This window comes from Myiozetetes cayanensis, unplaced genomic scaffold, assembly GCF_022539395.1.
Source record: "Myiozetetes cayanensis isolate MyiCay16 unplaced genomic scaffold, myiCay2020 scf96, whole genome shotgun sequence".
Lineage (NCBI taxonomy): Eukaryota > Metazoa > Chordata > Aves > Passeriformes > Tyrannidae > Myiozetetes > Myiozetetes cayanensis.
This window is the reverse complement of record NW_026088252.1, coordinates 38,713-61,692: the sequence shown is the minus strand read 5'-3', so window position 1 is coordinate 61,692 and position 22,980 is coordinate 38,713.

Here is a 22,980-nt window from a genome sequence, read left to right as displayed (position 1 = left end):
GACTGTTTCTTCACTATTTTTCTACACCCTGCTGATGCCTCACATTTTGCCTTTTCAGTCCCTGCCTTAAACCATGCAGAGCCTGTGCAGAGGTACCACTGGGTCATCTTACCCCAAGGTATGTGCAATAGTCCAACTATCTGCCAAACCGTAGTGGCTAAGGCAATCCACCCTGTCAGGAAGCTTCACCCCTCAGCTATAATCTACCTCTACATGGATGACATCTTGGTTGCAGTGGCCAAGGAATCTAAATTACAATCTGTCATGGTTGCTCTAACTAATGCTGTTCAAGAAGCAGGGTTGCAGGTTGCTCCAGAGAAAATCCAGTGAACTTAACCCTGGGCCTACCTCGGTTGGAGGATCACACAGCAGGAAATCGCACCACAGCCACTGACAATCAAGGTAAAAGACACTCTCACTTTAAATGACTTGCAGAAGCTTTTAGAAGCTCTCAACTGGCTACAACCTGTCTTAGGTATCACCACAGAGGAGTTTCATCCTCTTTTTGAACTACTTAAAGGTGATCCAGACCTAACCTCTATTCAGACCCTGACTACAGAAGCAAAGCAAGCCTTGAAAACATGTTCTCAGGCAATTGAGAACAGACAAGGCAGACGACGAAATCCTGACCTTCACATTTGTCTAGCAATTGCCGCTAGCAGGTTTCAGCCCTTTGCAGTTTTATTCCAGTGGGATCAAATGGAATCTGACCCACTGAGAATTCTCGAGTGGTTATTTCTGCCCCACTCACCACCAACAACTGTGTGGACAATTAATGAAATGTTTGTTAAGCTTCTCATTAAAGGCAGAGGATGTCTACAGTACTGAAGGTGTAAAAACCTTGATTTGTGTGTAAAAACAATGGAGGCTTACTCTTCAGTTGGGGTAATTATATCCTGCTCATACAGAAGTAGAATGAGAACAGATACATGGAGCAATCATTATATAAGACATGGATGTAAAATGCTAGTTTTATGGGTTTATAATAAATAATAAATAATAAGTTGCTTGGTGTTTCCAGAAGTCATTAATACATTACTGTAGCCCCTGGTGGTCTAGTGGTAAAGGCGCGGCGCTATCACCGCCGAGACCCGGGTTCGATTCCCGGTCAGGGCCACTCCCGGGCAGGTGGAGCTCGTTAGCCCTTAAAGGCAACCCATCTACATCCTAAGGACCTCGCTGTCACCGTCCAAGCTCGCTTGGCCCCGGCAGATGAACCTTAGGATTAAAGGGTGGGCTCAGTTCCGCGCACACTGTGTCTCACCTAAAAAAATCCAATGCGCAGGCTGGAAGGTGTAAAGACCTTCCCCGGATCTTTGCTTGCGAAGACTGGCCATTATTATTATATACATTACTATTACATTGTGGTGGAGCTGGAGCAACTTGGGTTTGAGATGGAAAAGAATGACTAAGTCATGGTGAAGGAGAGCAGAGAAGCAGAATGAAAGAAGAGCAGAGTCAAGAAGTACTGGGGTGGGGGGTAAGGTAAAGGGAAATCTAGAACTATGTTTAAGGGGTAAGACAGACTGTGGGACCCAAAGCTCTACAGTATTATTCCTCAAAAGAAGTCATCACACTCAAGGGGGTAAAGAGACAAACCTCCATAAACAACTTCAAAGTTTTTACTGCTAAGTCTCATGGCAAGCCAACACCAACAACATGAACATAGAATCATAGAATTGTTTGGGTTGGAAAAGACCTCCAAGATAATTGAGTCCAACCACTAACCCAGCACTGCCAAGCCCATCACCAAACCATGTCCCCAAATGCCACATCTACACATCTTTTAAATCCCTCCAGGAATGGGGACTCCACCGCTGCCCTGGGTAGCCCGTTCCAGTGCTTAACAACCCTTTCAGTGATGAAATTTTTCCCAGTGCCCAACCTAAACCTCCTCTGGCACAACTTGAGGCCATTTCCTCTTGTCCCGTCACTTATTACTCGGGAGAAGTGACTGACCCTGACATGGTTACAACCTCCTGAAAGGTAGTTGTAGGGAGTGAAAAGGTCTTTCCTGAGCCTCCTTTTCTCCAGACTAAACAACCCCAGCTCCCTCAGCTGATCCTCCTCAGACTTGTGCTCCTTCTTTAGACTTGTGCTCCTCCTTCTTTAGACGTGTTCCAGACCCTTCCCTAGCTCCATTGCCCTTCTTTGGATACATTCCAGCACCTCAATGTCTTTCTTGTAGTGTATTTTTATTTCAAACTTTCCATCCTTTTGCTCAACTACAAGAGCGCATCCCTTACAAGAAACTTAAGGCCCAGTGTCCTAGATATTACTGCATTAGTACTTTTTGCCAGGTCTACAACAATATAATACACCTGGACATGAAACTTTCAGCCTGTAAAAGTTAATACTTAGAGTCAAGTTTAGGTAAGTGGCACAGCTTTATTATTGTTTGGTTCATCCCTTGGCCTAAATAAGTATTTTTAAGAACCTTCCTCTTCTGCAGGGCATCTCTTTCACTTAAAGATGTTCAAATTCTTATTGTAATGAACCATTACATGCTCAAACTCAGAAATAAATAAATAAATATTCTAAAAACAAAGAGAAATAAAAACACTTATTGAAGCTGACATTGGTAAGTAGAATGTCCATTTCAGTAAACAATAATACTAATACAATGAAAGATTGCAAGAACAAAATAATAAAAAAAAAAGGAAAGAGTTCCAATAGCATTAATTATCAAGAAATGCAAAGATGTACAAGCATCTGCTTATCACTGATTCACTAGAATAAAAGGAGACTCAAAACAGATGAAACATATTACCAGAACTGCAATTGCAGTGATTTAAAATAATGGGGCAGGTTTGCTAAGGGGGGGAGGGGGGGAGAATAAATTCAAACAAAACAAACACCCTATAGTATTTCTAACAGATTGATTTCCCTGAGAAAGTGCTCATCTGATTCAGGTCAGTGCAGTGCAGCACTGTAATAATACATATACTCACACATATGCATAGCCTTTGTCAAATCTCATTGGAAATAATGCTTTTATCTCCTATCCCTATAAACACTGATAATCAGGATTTAACCCCAAATCTGACACTTGAATTCACTGCACATTTCTGGGCAAAAGGTACAGGAACATTCAAATCTGTGACCTACACTGACCAGGTGGGCTCCCAATACCTGCAAAAGGAGGAGAGAGAGAAGTAGCAGCACCCTCCCAGCCTGTACACCTGGCACCCTTCTAATGAAAGAAAATGAGGGTGATAAAAACTAATAAACCAGCTCAGAAATTAGAAAGGGATACAACTAGGACCGCCTCAATATTACCGGATGCTGCCACCTCCCCGGACTTCTTTGAGCACTAGGAGGGTGGAAACCACCTCCCCGCCTTTCTCTTTGGCCAACCCCCAGGGCTGAGAGAGAACAAGGAAAAACTCCTTAAAAGTGCCATGCTCCAGCAAGGGTTAGTCGGGCTGCTTCAACTTGTCACACCTCTCCCAGCCTACTGCACCTGTTGGGCAGTGCTGTGACAAGCACGGAAAGAAAGATGGTGGTCCTGTTCTCGGCAGCTGATCTCTGCTCAGGTGCCCACAGAGCCTGGCTGCCTCAGACCACTGCGGTGGCTCAGTGGTTTGGCCTGACCTCTTCCCCGTGGAACACTCACCAACTTTCATCCATAAATGTCTTTCAGAAATATTAGGTAAATAAATTGTCAAGCACAGAGTGAATGTGTGAATGTTTTCAGTGAGAGCACCAACTTCTGGGACCAAAGTAAGGGAAAATTTATACAGTAATACTTCCTAATATTAGGAATAAATAGGTGTTCTTGCAAAATTTGTAATGTGATTGCATTTCATAATGGGAAGTGACAAGTTACTGGTTGTTCAGTTGTCAGTTATGGAAAGGTGCGGTTTGCCCAGAAACAAGGGGATCTATCAGCAGCAAAGGATCAGTAAATTTTGAAAATGCTGAGGACCCTTCCCTTAATGACCCTGTAATGGGGGACACATTGTAGACGTGTGGGGAAGGATGTGACCCCGGAGTACCTCATCCAATGGGGAAGAGGGGAGGGACCTGCATTTCGGGTAAGGGGATAAAAGAGGTTGCAAACCTTTATCAAGTGGAGAGACCTCATTGGGGGTTGTCCAGTGAACTCTCCCTTTTATTCACATAAAAGTTTTAGTTATCTACTCTGTCTCTTGGCCATTTTTGAGGCCCTTAATACCAGAAACATATATATTTTTCAGAACACTGAGAATTGAAGACCAGAAAAGAAGAATATCAAATCAAACTATTATGCAAGCATGTTATTATATATAAAGCACTATAGGTGGAATAAATGACTGTATCAGTCATATAGAATGAATGGTCCTTTTTGGAAACCTCTGCCAACCTGAGATGTGGAAAAATAGTATCCTGTTGCCTTCAACAGAACTTCTGCCCAAGGAGAACTTGCATGATTTTACTCAATTGGATAAAGTCTAGTACAATCAAATATAGTTAAGATAACAAAATAGCAAAAACAAACACTCAGGAAGGGGTAGAAAGTGGCAATGTGATTTGGAAATTCTGGCCTGCAGGGTTTTTTTATTAAATGGTAATTTCAGTGGTCATAAATGACCAGCCCGGAGTCAGAATTACACGTTGCCTCTAAGGTACTATTTGTTAAAGAGCAGGTATTAGTTGCACCATATTCCTCAGAGCAATACTATAACAGAGAAAAAGTTAGATCTGAGAGCTCCAGACCTTCTCTGTCCATACTCTTGGCAACTTCACATTGAATAGGCCATAAATCCAATGCGTTTGCTACCTTGTCAGTACCTGTATTCAAAACAAAATAATCTATTTGACCAAAGTCCTTTAATTGACCAAGAAAAAAAAAGACCAAGAGTTTCTTGTCATTCATCCCCTGTGACTTTACACGTGCTGTTTTATATGTCTCTTTTCCCTAAACAAGAGAAAATGTTCACCAGATACTTCTCTGGCAAACTTTTTCTACCCAAAGGCTCATTTTTCTTTTAACATATCTTCCAGGGGTTGTGAAGTAGACATCAAATAACTTCCTTTAATCAACCTGGTTGTGTCACAACAGAGGAAAAGTACTGTTGTTATGTTATGAAAAGTTGCACAGCACTTGTATGGACTTCCTGACACAGACTGAACTTCAGCTCTGTTCAGTTCTCTGTCAACATGGAGAATTCTTTCTGAAGACTTGATAACTGATGACAAAACCAGCTTTTCCATGTGCCTGCATGCATGCACACACACAGTTTTAGGACTGTTTTGCACAGCTGGTGCTCAGCCATGATCATATATATATAATTGAAGTGAACTTTCTTTTCCTCTTTTATTGCATTCCAATTTATGCCAATCCATGCAGGAAAACAAACCTTACCGAACTGTTGAAAAGTTTCCAAGTTAACAGATTCCCTGAAAAAATCCACCCAGTATTTGCTGGTTTGCCATCTTCATGGTTATTTTATTCTTTATATGACCTCCTTTCCATTTAAAAATTATAACACTTTCACAAAGTATGTTTCAACCTGTACAGTACCTAAAAAAAAAATCTTCTTACAGGTGCTAACCCACATTTTTTTTACTAGTATCACAGTCACCTTTTGTGGTTTTGGAGCAATTACTGTCTTTATTCTCTCCTCCATGGCATCACCTTCAGCTGTGGATATGGAGAGTGCTGTACTAGAACGCTTTTGGTTGAATCTTCAGTAAAACTAATCAATAGAGTCAAATAAATTGTGCCTGAAGAATGAAAGTTGTGTCTACAGAAATAGTTCAGCCCAAGGGTTGTGTGCCACTCAGCGCACATTTTAAAGGTAGAAGGGAAATTGAAATGATACATTATTTGTGTACCTGTGTTCTCACTGACTTGATGTTTTTTAATAAACTGTGATATGCCTAGGAGAATCTAAAATTATTTCATGTAAGGGACTAATTTTTCTGTATTTAGAGCAATGTAAATAAAGAGTAGACTAAAGTAAATTTTGGAGGTTTGGAAAACTTTGAAAGGAGGGGTTTATAAAAGTGTAGCTGAGGTTTCATGACAAGAAGTTGGTGCAAGCTGTACCCAGTATTGCTTCACTGTTGTACTGAGGGTACAAAAAGTCAGGGTCCTTATTCAGTAAGATGTATTGGAACAGGAAAAAGATTGCCTTGCTACTTAATACCTGTGTGGCAGGAGAAGCCATGATGGAACAGAAAGAGCCATTTCCTGTTTCCAGTGTTTCTCTGAGTTTTTAATGCATTTTCACTTACCCTCTTTTCCTCTGGATCCTCTATCATACATGTGCATAAGTATATCCTATATAGTATCTGTTGCATTTTGGTCTAGATTCTGCTTTCTATTCAATTCAGATAGATTTGGCTTGCTTTGCAGAGCATGGAGTACTTGGTTTTCCATGCCTGTAATTGAGCTGAATGGTTCCATTGTCTATACAAATTAATTTTTATTACATTCAGTGGTATGATAGTTTGGACCTGGCTCCTTGCCAAATGCCCGAAAGTCACAACAGCAGCCCCCTTCCCCCCTCCCTTCTTCCCTTAGGGCAAAGGAAAAAAAACTATAAAAAAAAATTAAAGAACCCAAACTCAAGCTGCTTATATAAAAATATATATTTACGTAAATTACAGTTATATACAGTTAAGATGCTATGTACACAGTAAAAAGGGAATCCATCCCCGAAGGGATAGGGAAAGGGGAAAAAAAGGGACAAAAGGGAACAAAAGGGACACAGAACAGGTATACCCAATCTAACTCAAGAACTATACTAATAACTAACAAAACAGATCTCACCACTTCCCTTAGAAAAGCAGGATTGGCAGACACAGCCAGCACTCTCCAAACTCCCACGTGGCAGGTCAGTGGTCACTGCAAGCCTCAGCTTTAGATAAGCAAGACCAGTGCAAGGACCCACTGTTCCCGAACCTCACCGGAAGAGAAGAGAGTGAGGTCTCTAATCTCCAACTTATTTATACTCTGGTTTACGTAAAAATCGTATGGAATACTGGGTACTTGGCCACTTCCTTGGTTACAAACTGGTCACCAGGAAGGCCTAGATCAAAACCATCACATTCTCCACCCCTTATTCCATGCTATTTTTACGTAACACCTATATTCTGCGTTCGCTTATATTTCTCGCATATATACACATATGCAGAAATGTCTATAGTCCTTGTTCATTCTTTACAGCATTCATCTTGTTGTAGAAGAATCAGCATCAGGATTAGTTTGGTTCAGATTCTTGGCCCTTTGGTGACAATTACAGTTCTGGTTTTAGGGCTGGTTCTTTGGTCTGGGCAAGTTTATCATTGGATACCGGCATTAGTTTGTTCAGGTCTTTCCCATCTGGTGACTGGTTTCCTGTAAAACACAACTCAAAGCACATGATTAGTCTTTCCCCAAGGTTAAATTTCCTTGAGGCACACAGTGGATCTCTCCATCCTTTCTCATTACCTACCAGGTATTTCCAGGCCCTTGAGCGAAAACAATCCCACGAATGGGTTTGTCTTGGCCCGAGGGAGGAGTAATCCAAACAGCCTTCCCTAATATATCTCTCAGATGGATCACTGGAACTTTGTCTCCATCTACAGTGTGGAGGGATTCTGCTTGGGCAGGACCAGCTCGATTGACAGAGCCTCTAGTGTTAACTAGTCAGGTGGCCTTGGCTAAGTGTTTGTCCCAGTTCTTGAAAGTTCCGTCACCTAGTGCCTTCAGAGTTGTTTTTAACAGTCCATTACACCTTTCAACTTTTCCAGCAGTGGGTGCATGATATGGAATGTGATATACTCATTCAGTACATGCTCCTGTGCCCAAGTGGCCACCAGATTATTCTTAAAATGAGTCCCATTGTCTGACTCAATGCGTTCTGGAGTACCATGTTTCCACAGGACTTGCTTCTTGAGACCTAGAATGGTATTCCGGGCTGTTGCATGTGGTATCGAATATGTCTCTAACCATCCAGTAGTTGCTTCCACCATGGTAAGCACATAGTGATTACCTTGGTGTGTTTGTGGTAATATGATCTAATCGACCTGCCATGCTTCCTAGCATCCACCATACCATAGGGGCTTCAACCTTTTGGCTTGTTTAATGGTAGTACAGGTTTCACAGTCATGGATAACCTGGGAAATAGAGTCCATGGTCAAATCCACCCCTCGGTCTCGTGCCCATCTATAGGTGGCATATTGGCCCTTATGGCATGAAGTATCATGGGCCCATCGACTTAGGAACAACTCTCCCTTTTGTTGCCAGTCTAGGTGTACTTGTGACACCTCTACTTGTGCAGCGCGGTCTGCCTGTCTGTTATGAGCATGTTCCTCATTAGCTCGATCCTTGGGCACATGGGCATTTACATGGTGGACTCTCACATTCAGTTTTTTCACTCTGGTAGCGATGTCTTGCCACAAATCGGCAGCCCAGATGGGTTTTCCTCTACGTCTCCAATTCATTTTCTTCCACCTGTTTAGTCATCCCCACAGGGCATTGGCTATCATCCACAAATCGGGGTATAGGTAGAGTTTTGGTCATCCTTCTCTTTCTGCAATGTCTAGGACCAATTGGACAGCTTTGAGTTCTGTAAACTGACTCGATTCACCTTTACCTTCAGTGGCTTCTGCCACCCGTCGGGTGGGACTCCACACAACTGCTTTCCACTTCCGACTCCTTCCTACAATGAGGCAAGAACCGTCAGTGAAGAGGGCATAACATGTCTCTTCATTTGGCAGTTGATTATATGGTGGAGTTTCTTCAGCTTGACTCACTGGCTTTTCTTCTTCTTCATCCGCCAGACTGAAGTTCCCACCTTCAGGTCAATTGGTTATAATTTCCAAAATTCCAGGGCGATTTGAGTTTCCCATTTGGACACGTTGCGTAATCAAAGCCATCCACTTGCTCTACGTGGCATCGGTGGCATGATGCGTAGAGGGCACCTTACCCTTGAACATCCAGCTCAGCACTGGTAATCGGGGTGCCAGAAAGAACTGTGTTTCGGTACCAATCACTTCTGAGGCTGCTCGAATGCCTTCATATGCCGCTAAGATTTCTTTTTCCATAGGGGTGTAATTGGCCTCAGATCCTCTGTAGCTTCGGCTCCAGAAACCAAGTGGTTACCCTTGCATCTCGCCAGGTACTTTTTGCCAGAGGCTCCAGGAGGGACCTTTATCTCCAACTGTAGAGTAAAGTACATTTTTTACATCTGGTCCCGTCCTGACTGGGCCAAGAGCCACAGTATGTGCAATCTCTTGCTTGATTTGCCTGAAAGCTTGTTGCTGTTCAGGACCCCACTGGAAGTTGTTCTTTTTACGGGTCACAAAGTAAAGAGGGCTTACAATTTGACTGTACTCGGGGATGTGCATCCTCCAGAAGCCTATGGTTCCCAGAAAAGCTTGGGTTTCTTTCTTGTTTGTCAGTGGAACCATTGCTACGATCTTATTGATGATGTCAGTTGGAATCTGACGACGTCCATCTTGCCATTTCACCCCTAGGAACTGAATTTCTCTGGCAGTTCCCTTGACTTTATTTCTCTTGATGGCAAAACTGACCTCGAGGAGAATCTGGATGATCTTTTGTCCATTTCCGTAAACTTCTTTTGCTGTGTCCCCCCATACGATGATGTCATCGATGTACTGCAGGTGCTCTGGGGCCTTACTCTTCTCTAGGGTGGCCTGGATCAGTCTATGACAAATGGTTGGACTGTGTTTCCACCCCTGGGGCAGTCGATTCCAGGTGTATTGCACACCCCTCCAGGTGAAAGTAAACTGTGGTCTGCACTCTACTGCCAAGGGAATGGAGAAAAATGCATTAGCAATATCAATAGTGGCATACCACTTCACTGTCTTGGACTCCAGCTCATACTGGAGCTTCAACATGTCTGGTACAGCAGCACTCAATGGTGGCGTGACTTCATTCAAGCCACAATAGTCCACTGTCAGTCTCCATTCTCCATCGGATTTACGTACAGGCCAGATAGGGTTGCTGAAGGGTGAGTGTGTTCTGTTAACCACCCCTTGACTCTCTAACTTCCTGATCATCTTGTGAATGGGGATCACAGCATCTCGGTTTGTCCTGTACTGTCACCTGTGTACAGTTGCAGTGGCTATTGGCACTTGCTGATCTTTGACTCGGAGTAGTCCCACAACAGAAGGGTCTTCTGAGAGGCCAGATAGGGTAGACAATTGCTTGGACTTCTCTTCAATCACCGTGGCTACACCGAAAGCCCATCAGTACCTCTTCGGGTCTTTGAAGTATCCTCTTTTTTGGTAGTCCATACCAAGAATGCAAGGGGCTTCTGACCCCGTCACAATGGAATGCTTTTGCCATTGGTCTCCTGTCAAGCTCATATCAACCTCTACCACTAACAACTCTTGAGACCCTCCGGTCACTCCAGAAATAGAAACAGCCTCTATGCTCTTATGCTCCGATGGCATTAAAGTACACTGGGCACCAGTATCCACTAAAGCCCGGTATCTCTGAGGATCCGATGTGCCAGACCATCGAACCCACACAGTCCAGTAAACCCTATTATCTTCCTGGTCCCTATCCTTCTCCTGGCAGAAGGCAGGGCCCCTCTATTGGTCTTGATCGGAGTATTCATCATCCGACTTTGACTTTGCCTTCTTGGAAGTCTTCTTGTTATTGTCAAAGCGGACCTCCATCTTTTTGTGTTTCAGAGGTTGCAGAGCATCTACATCAACCACGTAGACAACCTTTTTGTTGTTTCCCTTTTGTTGTAACTCTCTCACTCTGGCCTCAAGTTTGGAAGTGGGTTCACCATCCCACTTCTTCATGTTTTCTCCTTTGCTTCGCAGATAGGACCACAGTTGATTACGTGATCTCCGTCTGGGGTTTCCTCTCCTTCTGCGTACTAAGAAAGGAGACCGTGAACGAGGTCGGGACCAAGATCGAGGTTGAAATCGTGGTCGAAAACATTTTATTGGTCTGTCTCTAAAGTCTCTATAGTCTATATAGACTCTATCATCTCTATCCCTATAGTCGTCTTCATATCTGAAATATTCATAGGACCTCTCCATTGCTTCCCTAGGATGGGTAGGTCGGTGTCGGGCATTGGAGGACCTTTCCAAATTTTCTGCTATGGTCCGTATCCATGAACACATGGTGTCCACAGTTGGTTCATCCATTTTTGGATTATATACTGATATTAAGCAATTGAGGTATGATGCAGGGGCACCTCTAATCACTTGCCTCCACATTGGCTCTGTACATGAAATCTTCTCTGGTTCTAAACAGTCATAATAATCAGGGTTGCAATAAATGAGTTCCAGCATAGCTAATTCTTGTAAGTATTGGACGCCTTCTTCTGCACTCGTCCACTTTTTCAGAGAACTCATTAAGTATTCTTTAAATGGATATTTTTCCCTCACAGCATGGAGGATTTGGAGCCAGAGACTGAGATTGTATGTCTCTCTTGCGATTTCTTGTTCTATTTCACGGTCTTGAGCGAGGGATCCTAGTTGCTGTGCTTCATGACCCTCTAGCAAGTGGCTTCTGGTTCCATTATCCCAACATCGTACCAGCCAGGTGAGAATTTGTTTACCAGGTCGGCGGCTTTAATCCCGTCATAGATCCCGGAGCTCTGCTGGGGTCATTGTTCGCAGTACCTCACTCGTTCGCACAACTGCTGCTCCAGAATAAGGGTCTCTCCTCCGTGGAACCATTTTGACTTCCCTTCTGACGCTTCTATGTGGAACCACTTTCTCTCTCTCTCTGCCTCTCTCACATGGAGGCAGAGACTATGTAGAGGGGATAGACTTCTACTCCGTTGTCTAAGCCGACGAGGTGGAGGTAGCAAGTAGTCCTTCAGACCTCGGGATGAAGGTCTCAACCGTTCTTCTGTATCCTCCGCTGCAAAGTTGAGAAGAGAATATTTGGGTGTCAGCCTTGTCTTTGGTGGTTTATTGGTCATCTGTGTTGCCATCTCTTCTTCCTTTAGGTGTACTCCCTTTTCCTTTGGGCGCGCTCCTAATTCTTTTGGGCACACTCCTTCTCTCGCTGCTGTTTCTTCCTCTTTTGCAGCCGTCCATTTGTCCACTACTACATAGCTGAATGGGATAGGTTCCATGGGGATGGCAAACCCCTTTGCTGCTGCTGCTGCTGCTGCTGCTGCTGCTGCTGCTACTGCTTCTTCTTCTTCTTCTTCTTCTTCTTCTTCTGGGTCTTCATCTCTGTCGTAGCCTTAACATTAGATGTCATAGTTTGAGTTCCAGTGTCCATGAGATCTACGGTCTGGACTCCAGTTTCAACAGATTTAGCAGAAGCTATGGTGACTTCAAGTTGAGTCTGAGTCCCACGATCAACTGACTTAACAGAGATGGCGCTGACTTCAGGTTGGGTCTGTGTTCCATGTTCAGTTGAATTAACGGAGACAGCGCTGACTTCAGGTTGAGTTTGTGTTCCACACTCAGTTGACTCAATAGAGATGGTGCTGACTTCAGGTTGAGTCTGGATCCCGATGTCTGTGGACTCAATAGGGGCATCATTTGTTTTAGGCGACATAGTTTGACTTTCTGCCTCTGTCCTAGGTTTTTGATAGTGATCTATGGCAGCTCTATAAGCTGTCACTAGACCTCAGCATAAAGCAAGGAGCTGCGTATTTGGGTCATCGTATGAAAGACACCCTTCAACTAAAGAACGTGCCATCTCATCAGGATTAGACACTTGTTCTGGCGTGAAGTCCCAAACAATGGGAGGTGCCACACGCCCTACCAGTTTGCAAAAATTTACCCATGCTCCTTGCCATCCAGAAACTGGTCTTTCCAAGACCCTTCCCAAAGTTCCAATGAATCCTCTAGAAGTCTGGCCTTTTCTACAAAACGAAAAGCAACACAACACCATTCTTCCAGTTTTAAATAACTCTTTCATCGTATTCACTAGTACTAAGATTGTTACTAAACAATTTAAGTAAAAATTGGAGCCAATTGTAATGATAGGGATCTCCTTTAGCAGGTCTTTGAGGAAAGTGAAATACTCCTTCCATTCATTCCAATCAAGGAAAGTGAAATACTCCTTCCATTCATTCCAATCAAAGAAAGGGACATACTCCTCCCATTCATCCCCAGTTGGGCGTTTCCCTACAGGATAGCCCAAGACAGGCACAAATATAGCTAATACAATGAAACAAGTAGTTAGAATAGCCATTGTTATATTATTCTTTCTCTCTGTTCTTAAACAATAGGTTTGTTTATATAAACAAGCCTCTCTTGGCAGTTTTCCCGGTAACTGTTCCAAAACAAACCGGGATAACCAAAACAATCTCCCCGTACGGGCCACCAAAAATCTGTGATAGTTTGGACCTGGCTCCTTGCCAAATGCCCGAAAGTCACAACAGCAGCCCCCTTCCCCCCTCCCTTCTTCCCTTAGGGCAAAGGAAAAAAAACTATAAAAAAAAATTAAAGAACCCAAACTCAAGCTGCTTATATAAAAATATATATTTACGTAAATTACAGTTATATACAGTTAAGATGCTATGTACACAGTAAAAAGGGAATCCATCCCCCGAAGGGATAGGGAAAGGGGAAAAAAAGAGACAAAAGGGAACAAAAGGGACACAGAACAGGTATACCCAATCTAACTCAAGAACTATACTAATAACTAACAAAACAGATCTCACCACTTCCCTTAGAAAAGCAGGATTGGCAGACACAGCCAGCACTCTCCAAACTCCCACGTGGCAGGTCAGTGGTCACTGCAAGCCTCAGCTTTAGATAAGCAAGACCAGTGCAAGGACCCACTGTTCCCGAACCCCACCGGAAGAGAAGAGAGTGAGGTCTCTAATCTCCAACTTATTTAAACTCTGGTTTACGTAAAAATCGTATGGAATACTGGGTACTTGGCCACTTCCTTGGTTACAAACTGGTCACCAGGAAGGCCTAGATCAAAACCATCACAAGTGGTTTAGGGGATGGATGTTATCAAAGGGCGTTTTGTACATGGACTTGAGTAGACAGACAGGACCTTCTTTGACTACCATTTGGGTTAGCCAAGCAGAAGACAGCTCTGATCTGAAAGCCAGATAGCCCATTTGCTCTGGTTTTGTGTTAATAATGTCTGTCTTTTCTCAGGGAGTGGGTTAATTCAGGGGTTGCACTCCATTATCATTACTGTGTAGCTTCCATGCCCGTGTTGCCTCAGATCTTGAGAGTTTTGAGTGCATCTGAACAGCTCAAGTCTGCCTTGGCCTGCTTGTAAGTAGGATTTTCCCTGGAACAATTCAAATTTGAACTTTGCCTGGATAAGAATGGCACCACCTTAGTCAACAACTTAGCTTGTTCTGTAAATCAAATGTATTGACTATTTTCTCATTTGCAGTATTAATACACTTAAGACGCTGCAGTTAACTGAGATGGATGCCTATTTGTTTTATTTACCAATTGCACTTCTCTAAACCTACCATTAACACCTCTGAGGGGATCCTCCAAATACATTAGATTTATCCATGTTTCAGTAGATTACCTATTCAGATCTTATTTCAAGTAATGATGCATGAGAAGAAAAAAATACAACTTTATTACTAAGTCACTCTGCAACAAAAGCTTTCACTGTTGTAAGATACCTGATGGGGATACTGTTTGTTTACAGGTAGTGATTCACTTAATTTCTGGACCATTAACAGGGACCAGTCCTGCAAATTTTTCCTCAGGGAAACAGTGGACCATTTAACTCAAAATATTATTGTGAATCTTCTACTTTACAATATTTCTATATGAATAAAAGCCTGTGAGGGAAGCGTTTATGGCAGCATAAAGGCACTTGACCAATAGTGTGAAAATCTGTGAAACTAATGCCAGTAAACCTTGTAAAGAGTAGAAAAAAGGTCTAAAATATTGGATTTTCAGCACTGTGAAAAGAAAATTGTATTCATTGTAAGTTGAAGTTGTATGGTATAATAATCTTTAAAAGGCAGTGAATAATTTCATGACCAGTTTTTTAGATTTTCCAGGGTGTCTCAGTTTAATGAGACTTAAGTGTTTTGCTAAGGAGGATGAGTTATGAAGAAGACCAAGCAATTGTAAATCCAAAATTAAAAGGCTCCAATTGAGGAAATATGAAGAAAGAAAAGATAACAGCCCTTTATTAAAGGATATAGGTATATAGGCAGAACAAGAAAAGAACACAAAAAAAGCCTAAACAACAATCCTACACCCAAGGTTTCCTTCCAAAAACAGTTCAGTCCTTTTTGCCTTTTGGTGCAATTCTAACCACGATCAGGAGGGGGCGCTGTTGGGCTCTGGTAGTGGCTGCATGGGGGCCCCGGGTGTGTGGGAGAAGCCGAATGGAGGTTCCCCTGCCTCCACCGAGAAGGGAAAGGGAAAAGGGTAAAAGGGAGTTCTTCCTATGGACTCACACTGTCAGCGGCTGGCTCTGGCTGGGATTCCCTCCCCTCGTCAATCAGTACAAGCTGCTGCCAACATGGGAACGAAGGAGGGAAGGGGAAGCCTCATCCCTCAAAGGTTCCTCCGCAGATGGCCCTGGTTTTCTCTGATGAAATCCGAGCAGGTCTGGGCCATGGGCAGAACAGGGTGCAGGAGAACAGAGGTAGACTGGGGTCAAAGGCAGCCAGATGACCTGGCCGAAAACAAAATGAATTTTGGAGCCCCTCCACACACACACATCTTCCCTGAGTCAGGGCAAAAGTAAAAGTGCTGATGTTTCCCCGAGGAGAAAGAAAAAGACTCATCACCACTCCCCCAGTCTTCTGAGGGCCATTAGCTTGGAATGTTCTTTTGTGTGTGTGAATCCCCCTTCCCCTCCCTCGTTCAACACCTTTTCTTTCACAGTGGTGCGGGGAGAATTTTCCAAGCTGGGTTTTTTAGAACAAGTAAACCTATGACACAGGGTAGCACTGAAAGTTTCCTAATCTGTTGTTGTAGGGTTTTTTAACTTTGTAACCTGTCATCTTAAGCAGCCTGTGGGTTTGGACCTTTGAATATCCCACTAAGCCTAATTTCATCTTGAAATTCAGATAATCAAAGGTATATAGTTATAGATTGTGTGAATTTAACTTTTCTTTTCCAAATAGACTTTTTCCTAACAACATGCAATTCCTTTTAATCTATTAATCAGAAAGCTGATGAATTCTTATGCTATTTTTTTTTTTTTTTTTTAATTATATGTTGGCTATGAGCCCCTGGTGGTCTAGTGGTAAAGGCGCGGCGCTATCACCGCCGAGACCCAGGTTCGATTCCCCGTCAGGGCCACTCCTGGGCAGGTGGAGCTCGTTAGCCTTAAAGGCAACCCACCTACGTCCTAAGGACCTCGCTGCCACCGTCCAAGCTCGCTTGGCCCCGGCAGATGAACCTTAGGATTAAAGGGTGGGCTCAGTTCCGCGCATACTGTGTCTCACCTAAAAAATCCAATGCGCAGGCTGGAAGGTGTAAAGACCTTCCCCGGATCTTCGCTTACGAAGACTGGCCATTATTATGTTGGCTATAGTCAAGTCATCTCTTTAGATTTTGCCTGCACTTCAGAAATGCCTGTGTCCATCTCACAAAATGTAGGCATTGAAGGCCTTACTTAGCAATGAAGAGAGACAGGTCCTTCAGGAAGGCATTTCAGCTTTTTGTTTACCTATGATTTGTTGTGACTGGGTGGCTAGTTGAATATGCCACCTTATATTATTTCTACTCCTTCACTGGATGGTTTGCAAGAATATTTGATATTAATACTAACACATAAAAACAGTGCATGTGATTTTTAAAAGTACTATCTCTGTGTTGTCTTTGTTCTCATTAAATCAGTGAGGTTGCTGTTGTCATTGGTTTGAACTAGTTTGTCCCCAAATGACTGTTTTTGAAAACCTGTAAAAATTAGCATTATGCAAAGACCAGTATGTGTAAATTTGAAGTGGATTGTGTGATTGTGCTAATGAAACCCTTGTTTGTCTACCTAAACCAAATTATCAAGAAGGTGACTGAACCAAGTTTGTTTAGAGTTGAGAGTTTGCCTCATAAATAAGGCATCTGACTTTGTTTGGGCAACAAATCACAGAATATTCTGAGTTCAAAGGGACCCACAAGTATCATCGAGTCCAACTCTTAAGTGAATGGGATTGAACCCATGACCTTGGTGTTATTAGCACCATGTTCTAACCAACTGAGCTACTCAATGAAAGACATTACTGAAAAAATAAATAATTTCTGTGCCACAAGGTCCCTGCTTGTGAATGAAATTAATAATGCTTCTCTACCTTATCATAATGTATTATTACAATATGTCTCATAATTAAGTATGATTATTTTAAATAATATTATAATACTGAATATGGTGATATGGATGTAAAAGTAGTTGAATGAAAGATTCAAGATTCAAGAAAGGTTAGTTGTAGTGTTAATTCAATTCTGGTGGTAAAACAGAATGAAAAGAAAGGGAAAGTATACAGGATTAAGTGTTTTTCTGCTTCAGGAAGGATTCAGGTAGATTTTCTACAGTGAGTCAAATAAGGGCTACCACTCAGGTTTCTGGTAACTTTGCTACTGATTCAAAGAAGTCAACTAAACAGTATAACACTGTTAAGCCAGTATTCTTTTTTATTTGATGTCAGGGCTGTGCTGGGGATAAGTCCTCCATAAGCATGTCTGCTGAAACAAAGATTTCATGGGCTTTTATACACTTTAACATCCCAAGCCCCTCCCCAACTTGTTAATCAACAGGTAAGCCTTCATCGGGTTGTCCTCTGGGTGAACCTCCACATTGGCAGACTCTTATGCTGCGCAGTTCGCAAGTGCTGATTTAATAGTTTCATATCTTACTGTTACAAGACATCAACATTAATCTTTAGTTAAAAAGATAACCTAAACTTCTTCTACCTAAACAATCCTTGATTGATTTACTTCTCTCTACTTAAACAATTGTAGTGGTTTTTAGTCTAGGCCTTCCTTGGTAACCAGGTTGTAACCAAGGAACCAAGGCCATACAATTTTTATGTAAGCAAGGGTCTAAACAGGAAGGGAGAGGAAGCTCTCGCTCTTTTTCTTCTGGCTGAAAGCGAAGGTTCTCTGCTATCATTCTGCCCAGGTGAAGGAGTGAGGCCTAGTGCACCTTGTTGGCCTTGAGAAGCAGATAGTGCCGGCGGTTGTTGGTGCGGTTCTCTGCTATCTCGAGGAAAGTATTTGTTTTTTGTCCCTTTTTCCCTTTTCCTTTCCCTTTTTTTTTCCCTTTTGGGGGGTTCCCTGTGGGTGATAACTGTATATAATTCTAAATATATACATAAATGTGTGTTACTTGGAATTCGATTGGTTTGGGTTCTTTTGGTTTTGTATAGTCTTTTTGGTCTGTCCGAAGAGAAAGAGAGGGAGGGGGAGGGTTTTTTTGCTGTGGTACGGGCACTTGGCTGGGAGCCTAGTCCAACCTGGGACATTTTTTGGAGGTTCCACCAAGATAAGAGTGGGTTGTTTTAGAAACAATTCCTTGGCAGATTGTCAAGTTCTTGCAAACATGGACTTTGTTTGGGAACAGTGCCAGAAGAGCTGCCAAGAGAGGTTTGCTTATATAAATACACCTTTTGTTTAGGAACGGTGAGAATGAACATATAAATAATGGCCATTTTCTTAATTCTTAATGTAATTTTAGCAGCCCTCGCACCTGTTCTGGGCTACCTTATGTGGAAACATGTTGTAGTCAGGACGGTCAAAAGAATAAAAGCCAGGCACAGTATGATGATGCTCCAAAAGTCTGCTTTATTGCTCAGTTCAGTCTTATACACTCTGCGAACAGAACCTTATATGCCTTTCTATTAATAACTCTCTATCTATGGTCTATTATTAACCCTTACACACGATTGGATATTCACACCTTATTTACATTCTTCTCTCACTGGTCAGTTTTGGCACCTTCTCAAATCTTTCACTGTTCCTGTGAATTCCTCAGGGAAATGGCTTCAAAGTGTCTAAGTCAAAATCCTCCACCTCTATGTCCTTCATCAGGGGGTCTGTGGACCCACCGCCTACCCCAACAGAAACATCCAGACCCAAAGGTGTTTGATTGGAGAGACATTTGGTACAGGTATTCCTCCTTCCTTAGCCTTGACATTAAACGTTGGATAATGGAGATTCCCAAGCTGACCATTGCCTCTAATTATTACCTGAATTGTGTGGCAACAATGCTGTTAATGATGAAGGTAATGGACATATTATTTAGAATTGGAAGGATTGTGTTGTACTGCTTTCCTTGTTACACCCCACACTCACGCAGGTGTTACTTAAGAGGTTGCCTTACTGACCATAGAATGACTAGAATTCCCCATAGCAGAAGCTGCATCCTTGGAGTGTCGGCAGGCTCTCAAGATAACGGGCATCCCTGCAAAAGGCAACATTGTCCTCCATGTGAAGCTTGAGTTCTCTCCCAGAATGAGATATCTGCTTTTCATACAATTAGCAGGTGATGTCTATCTGGGCAGGTGTGGCCAGCACCACCTAGCCACAGACCTTTGACTCCCTTGGAGGGCCATCAGCCAATAGCCAGTCACCAATTAATTTCAGTTTATACAGGAGGTCAAGGACAAAGTTCTAGTTTATCAGTGCTTGTTTTCTCATAACTTGGCAGGAAAAGAACAGACTCTCACAGGTGGCTGGGCCAAACACAGACCAAAAGTAGCAGTGTCTAATTAAGCATGAATACAGAGATTTCTTTTAATTTGGTAAGAAAATAGACATTTTGGCAAAAAGAGTTTTACAGAAATAACATACAACTTCACAAAAGCATTAAAACAGATTACTGAGATTAGCAGGCATTGCTATAGTAAGGGAACCTTTGTTACACCCAGTAAACACAAACTCCATACAACTTAAGTGAAATACCCATAACTTAGGTGTTTGGGTTGCCCACAGGAGTAAAGGAAGAGAGATTAAGAGAAGAAAGAATAAAGAGAGAAAGAGAGGAGAGAGACATATTTATCACTCTGGAGGTCACATGTTGACAGGTCAGGAGGGCAGAGGTCAAGGGAAGATGGAGACCACATGTGACTCTGGCCACTCCCCCTAGGCAGGACCTTTGGTTCACTGCCACTCATTGTCCCCCTAACCAAAGTGAGAGGTGCCAATGATGCCCAAAAAAAAGGCAGCTTTGAAAAAAAACTGCTTACAGGCAGAATTTTGAGCTTATAAACAGCAGGTATTTATTGAATGATTAACGACGCCGGGGTAGCTTCCAGCTCAGGCTGGACAAAAAAGCTCCGAAGTGGTTCAGTAAAAACAAGCAATTTATACAGTTTCTAATCATGATTACAACATAATCATATGCACAATCATAGTATTGCATCATTAGATTACAATATTCATAGCAGGTGGAGTCGGGGCGGAGTTTGAGGCGTGGTCTCTATTTTGAGGAATATTATGGTGGGAGTTCCTGCCTGCCTTCATCCTGGGGTCTGCATTTTACTCATTTTCCTCGGGTGACATCCGTGACCTTTTGTTCTTTCCATTGTTCTGTGTTCTGATCATTTAAGCTTCAAGAAACCCTTGACTGTAGGCCTACTTTACCTATTCAAATGTCTACCTTGGCTCCTCTGGATGAGATTTATGTGTGTTGAGTTTTTTGTCTAGTGTTTGTTGTGGTTCCTTTAAGGTCTAATGCTCTTAGTACAGGACATAGCCTTACAGCTTACAGTAAACGAAGTACGGGGGTAAGGGGGGGTTCTTATGGGTTTACAGTAAAAGTGTTTTTGATTAACCCTTCCTGTTTCACCACAGCCTCTTAGAGGCTACAGGGGGCATGGTGTGTGTGGGCCACCAGGTGGCCTTACTGACTGACAGCTCAACCACATGGCTTTGCCTGCCATGTGCTCTTCATGGGTGCAGCCATATTGGTTGCAGGCCTAGGCCTAGCCCTTCCTCTCCCCCCATTCCCCCAGACAACATTACTTATTTGACCCATCAATCAAACAATTCCGTGAGATGCGAATCTGGTCTCTGACAGGAGTATGACCCATTAACCACTACCCTCTGAGCCCAACCATCCAAACTATATAGTTGTCCAGTCATAGAGATCACAACATCTTGAGTTGAATACATGAGTCTTATGGGAGACGGTGTCTAAAGTCTTGCTAAAGTCCAAGTAAGTGACATCAACCCCTCTCCCCTTGTCTACCCATTCAGTCATTTTATCATAGAAGGCAATCAGGTCTGGGCAGACGTGATTTACACTTGGCAAGTCTAAGTTGACTGTTCCAAATCACCTTTTTTCTCCTTTATGGACCCAGAAGTATTATCTGAGACTCACTCCATGATTTTCCCAAGAACCAAAGTAAGGATAGCTGGCCTTGATCTCCCATGCTTGTCCCTTTGGTTTTTTTAAAAGATGAATACATTTGCCCTTCTCTATATAGAGGTTGAGCACCTCCCTCAATCTCCATACTTTTTCAAAGGTGATACAACAGTGGTCTTGCAATGCAATCAGAAGCATTCTTGGATGCAACCCATCTGGTCCAATGTATGTGCATGAGTCAAATTCTCCCAATAATCACTGGTATGATCCTTATCTACTTCTGGCAGTTCCTCTACTCCTTGAACCCTGCTTCTAAGTGCAGAGGCCTGAGAAACTCTGTCAGTGAAAACTCAGGTAAAGAAGGCATTGACTACTTCAACCTTATCACAGCCGGTACACTGTGAATAAATTGCCCACTTTATTCAGTAATGGTCATATATTTTCCTTGTTCAGTCTTTTACTACTACTGCAGCAGTAGAAGCTCTTCTTGTTGCCTTTAATGTTCCTTGCAAGTCTTAACTCCATTTGAACTTTGGCTTTCCTATCATCCCTTTTACATTGTCCCAGTTTAAATGAGACACGGGTCTTTTGCTGAGGATGAGTTATGAGAAAAAGACACAAACTCCTCCCTCTAAGCAATTATAAATCTGAAATTAGGAGGTTCCGACTGAAGGAAAACAAATTATGGAAAAGGAAAAAAATAACAACCTTTTATTAAAAGGTATTTGTGTATTGGCAGAAACATGGAAAAAACCCTCAGCAAACCAATGAACAAGCAAAGAAAGGAAAAAAAAAAGTAAATAGTTCAGTTTGCGCCCTTTGGTGCAATTCCAACCACAGTCAACATGGGGAGCCGTTGGGTCACTGGAGATGCAGAACTTGTAATGTCCTGTACCAGTCACCAGGTGGCACTGTTGGATCACTGCAGATGCAGAACCTGTAATGCCCTGTGCCAGTCACCAGGTGGCGCTGTGGGATCACTGGTCACTGTCACGTGGCGGGGAGAACACCCTCTGGGGTGTGTTGGAGAAACCCAAAAAACTAGGCCCCCCTTCCCTTTACACACACCGGGAAAGGGGAGAGAGAGAGGGGGAGGGGAAACAACAACAAAAAAAGAAAATCCTCCCCATGAAAAAAAAACAGACAACCCTCACTTACACCAACTGGTCAAACTGCTCAGCACAGTCCTCTCTCTCTCCCCTGATGTGCACAAGGACCACAGACAGGGAAAAGAAAAAAAAAATGGGAACGGGGAAAAGGGGAAAACCCCCAGAAAAACAACTCCTCTCTGACAAAAAAAAAACCAAACCAGGCAGCATCCGCAACTGGCAAGCAGGTCTGGAGCAACAGGAACGACCAGCCTCCCACTTTGATTTGTGTTCCAGCCACCATCCAGTACACACCTAAACTCCTCCCCCCATTTCCCAGGAGATGAGAAAAAAAAAGTAAAGTGCAGCCCCTCATCCCCCCCCTTTTCCTAGGAGACTAATTTCTGGGCAATTAGCCAGCCAGGCTAGTTCTTTTGTATCTCTTAAGTGCTCACCTGATAGCTCTGCATGCAGGGGGCAGGGGGAAGGGAAAAATTCCTACTTAGTTTCCAAGAACCAGTTAAACCATGACATTATCCACCCCTAATTTTTTTCCTTTCCCATGCCACCATACATCTATCAAATTGAACTCCATACATACATACATTATTCTAAACTATGTACACATTCACAAATATATAGGTACAAATATGGATACAGAGTGATGGTCTGTTCACCCTAAGATAATATCTCCTTGAGGTATGTGCTAGG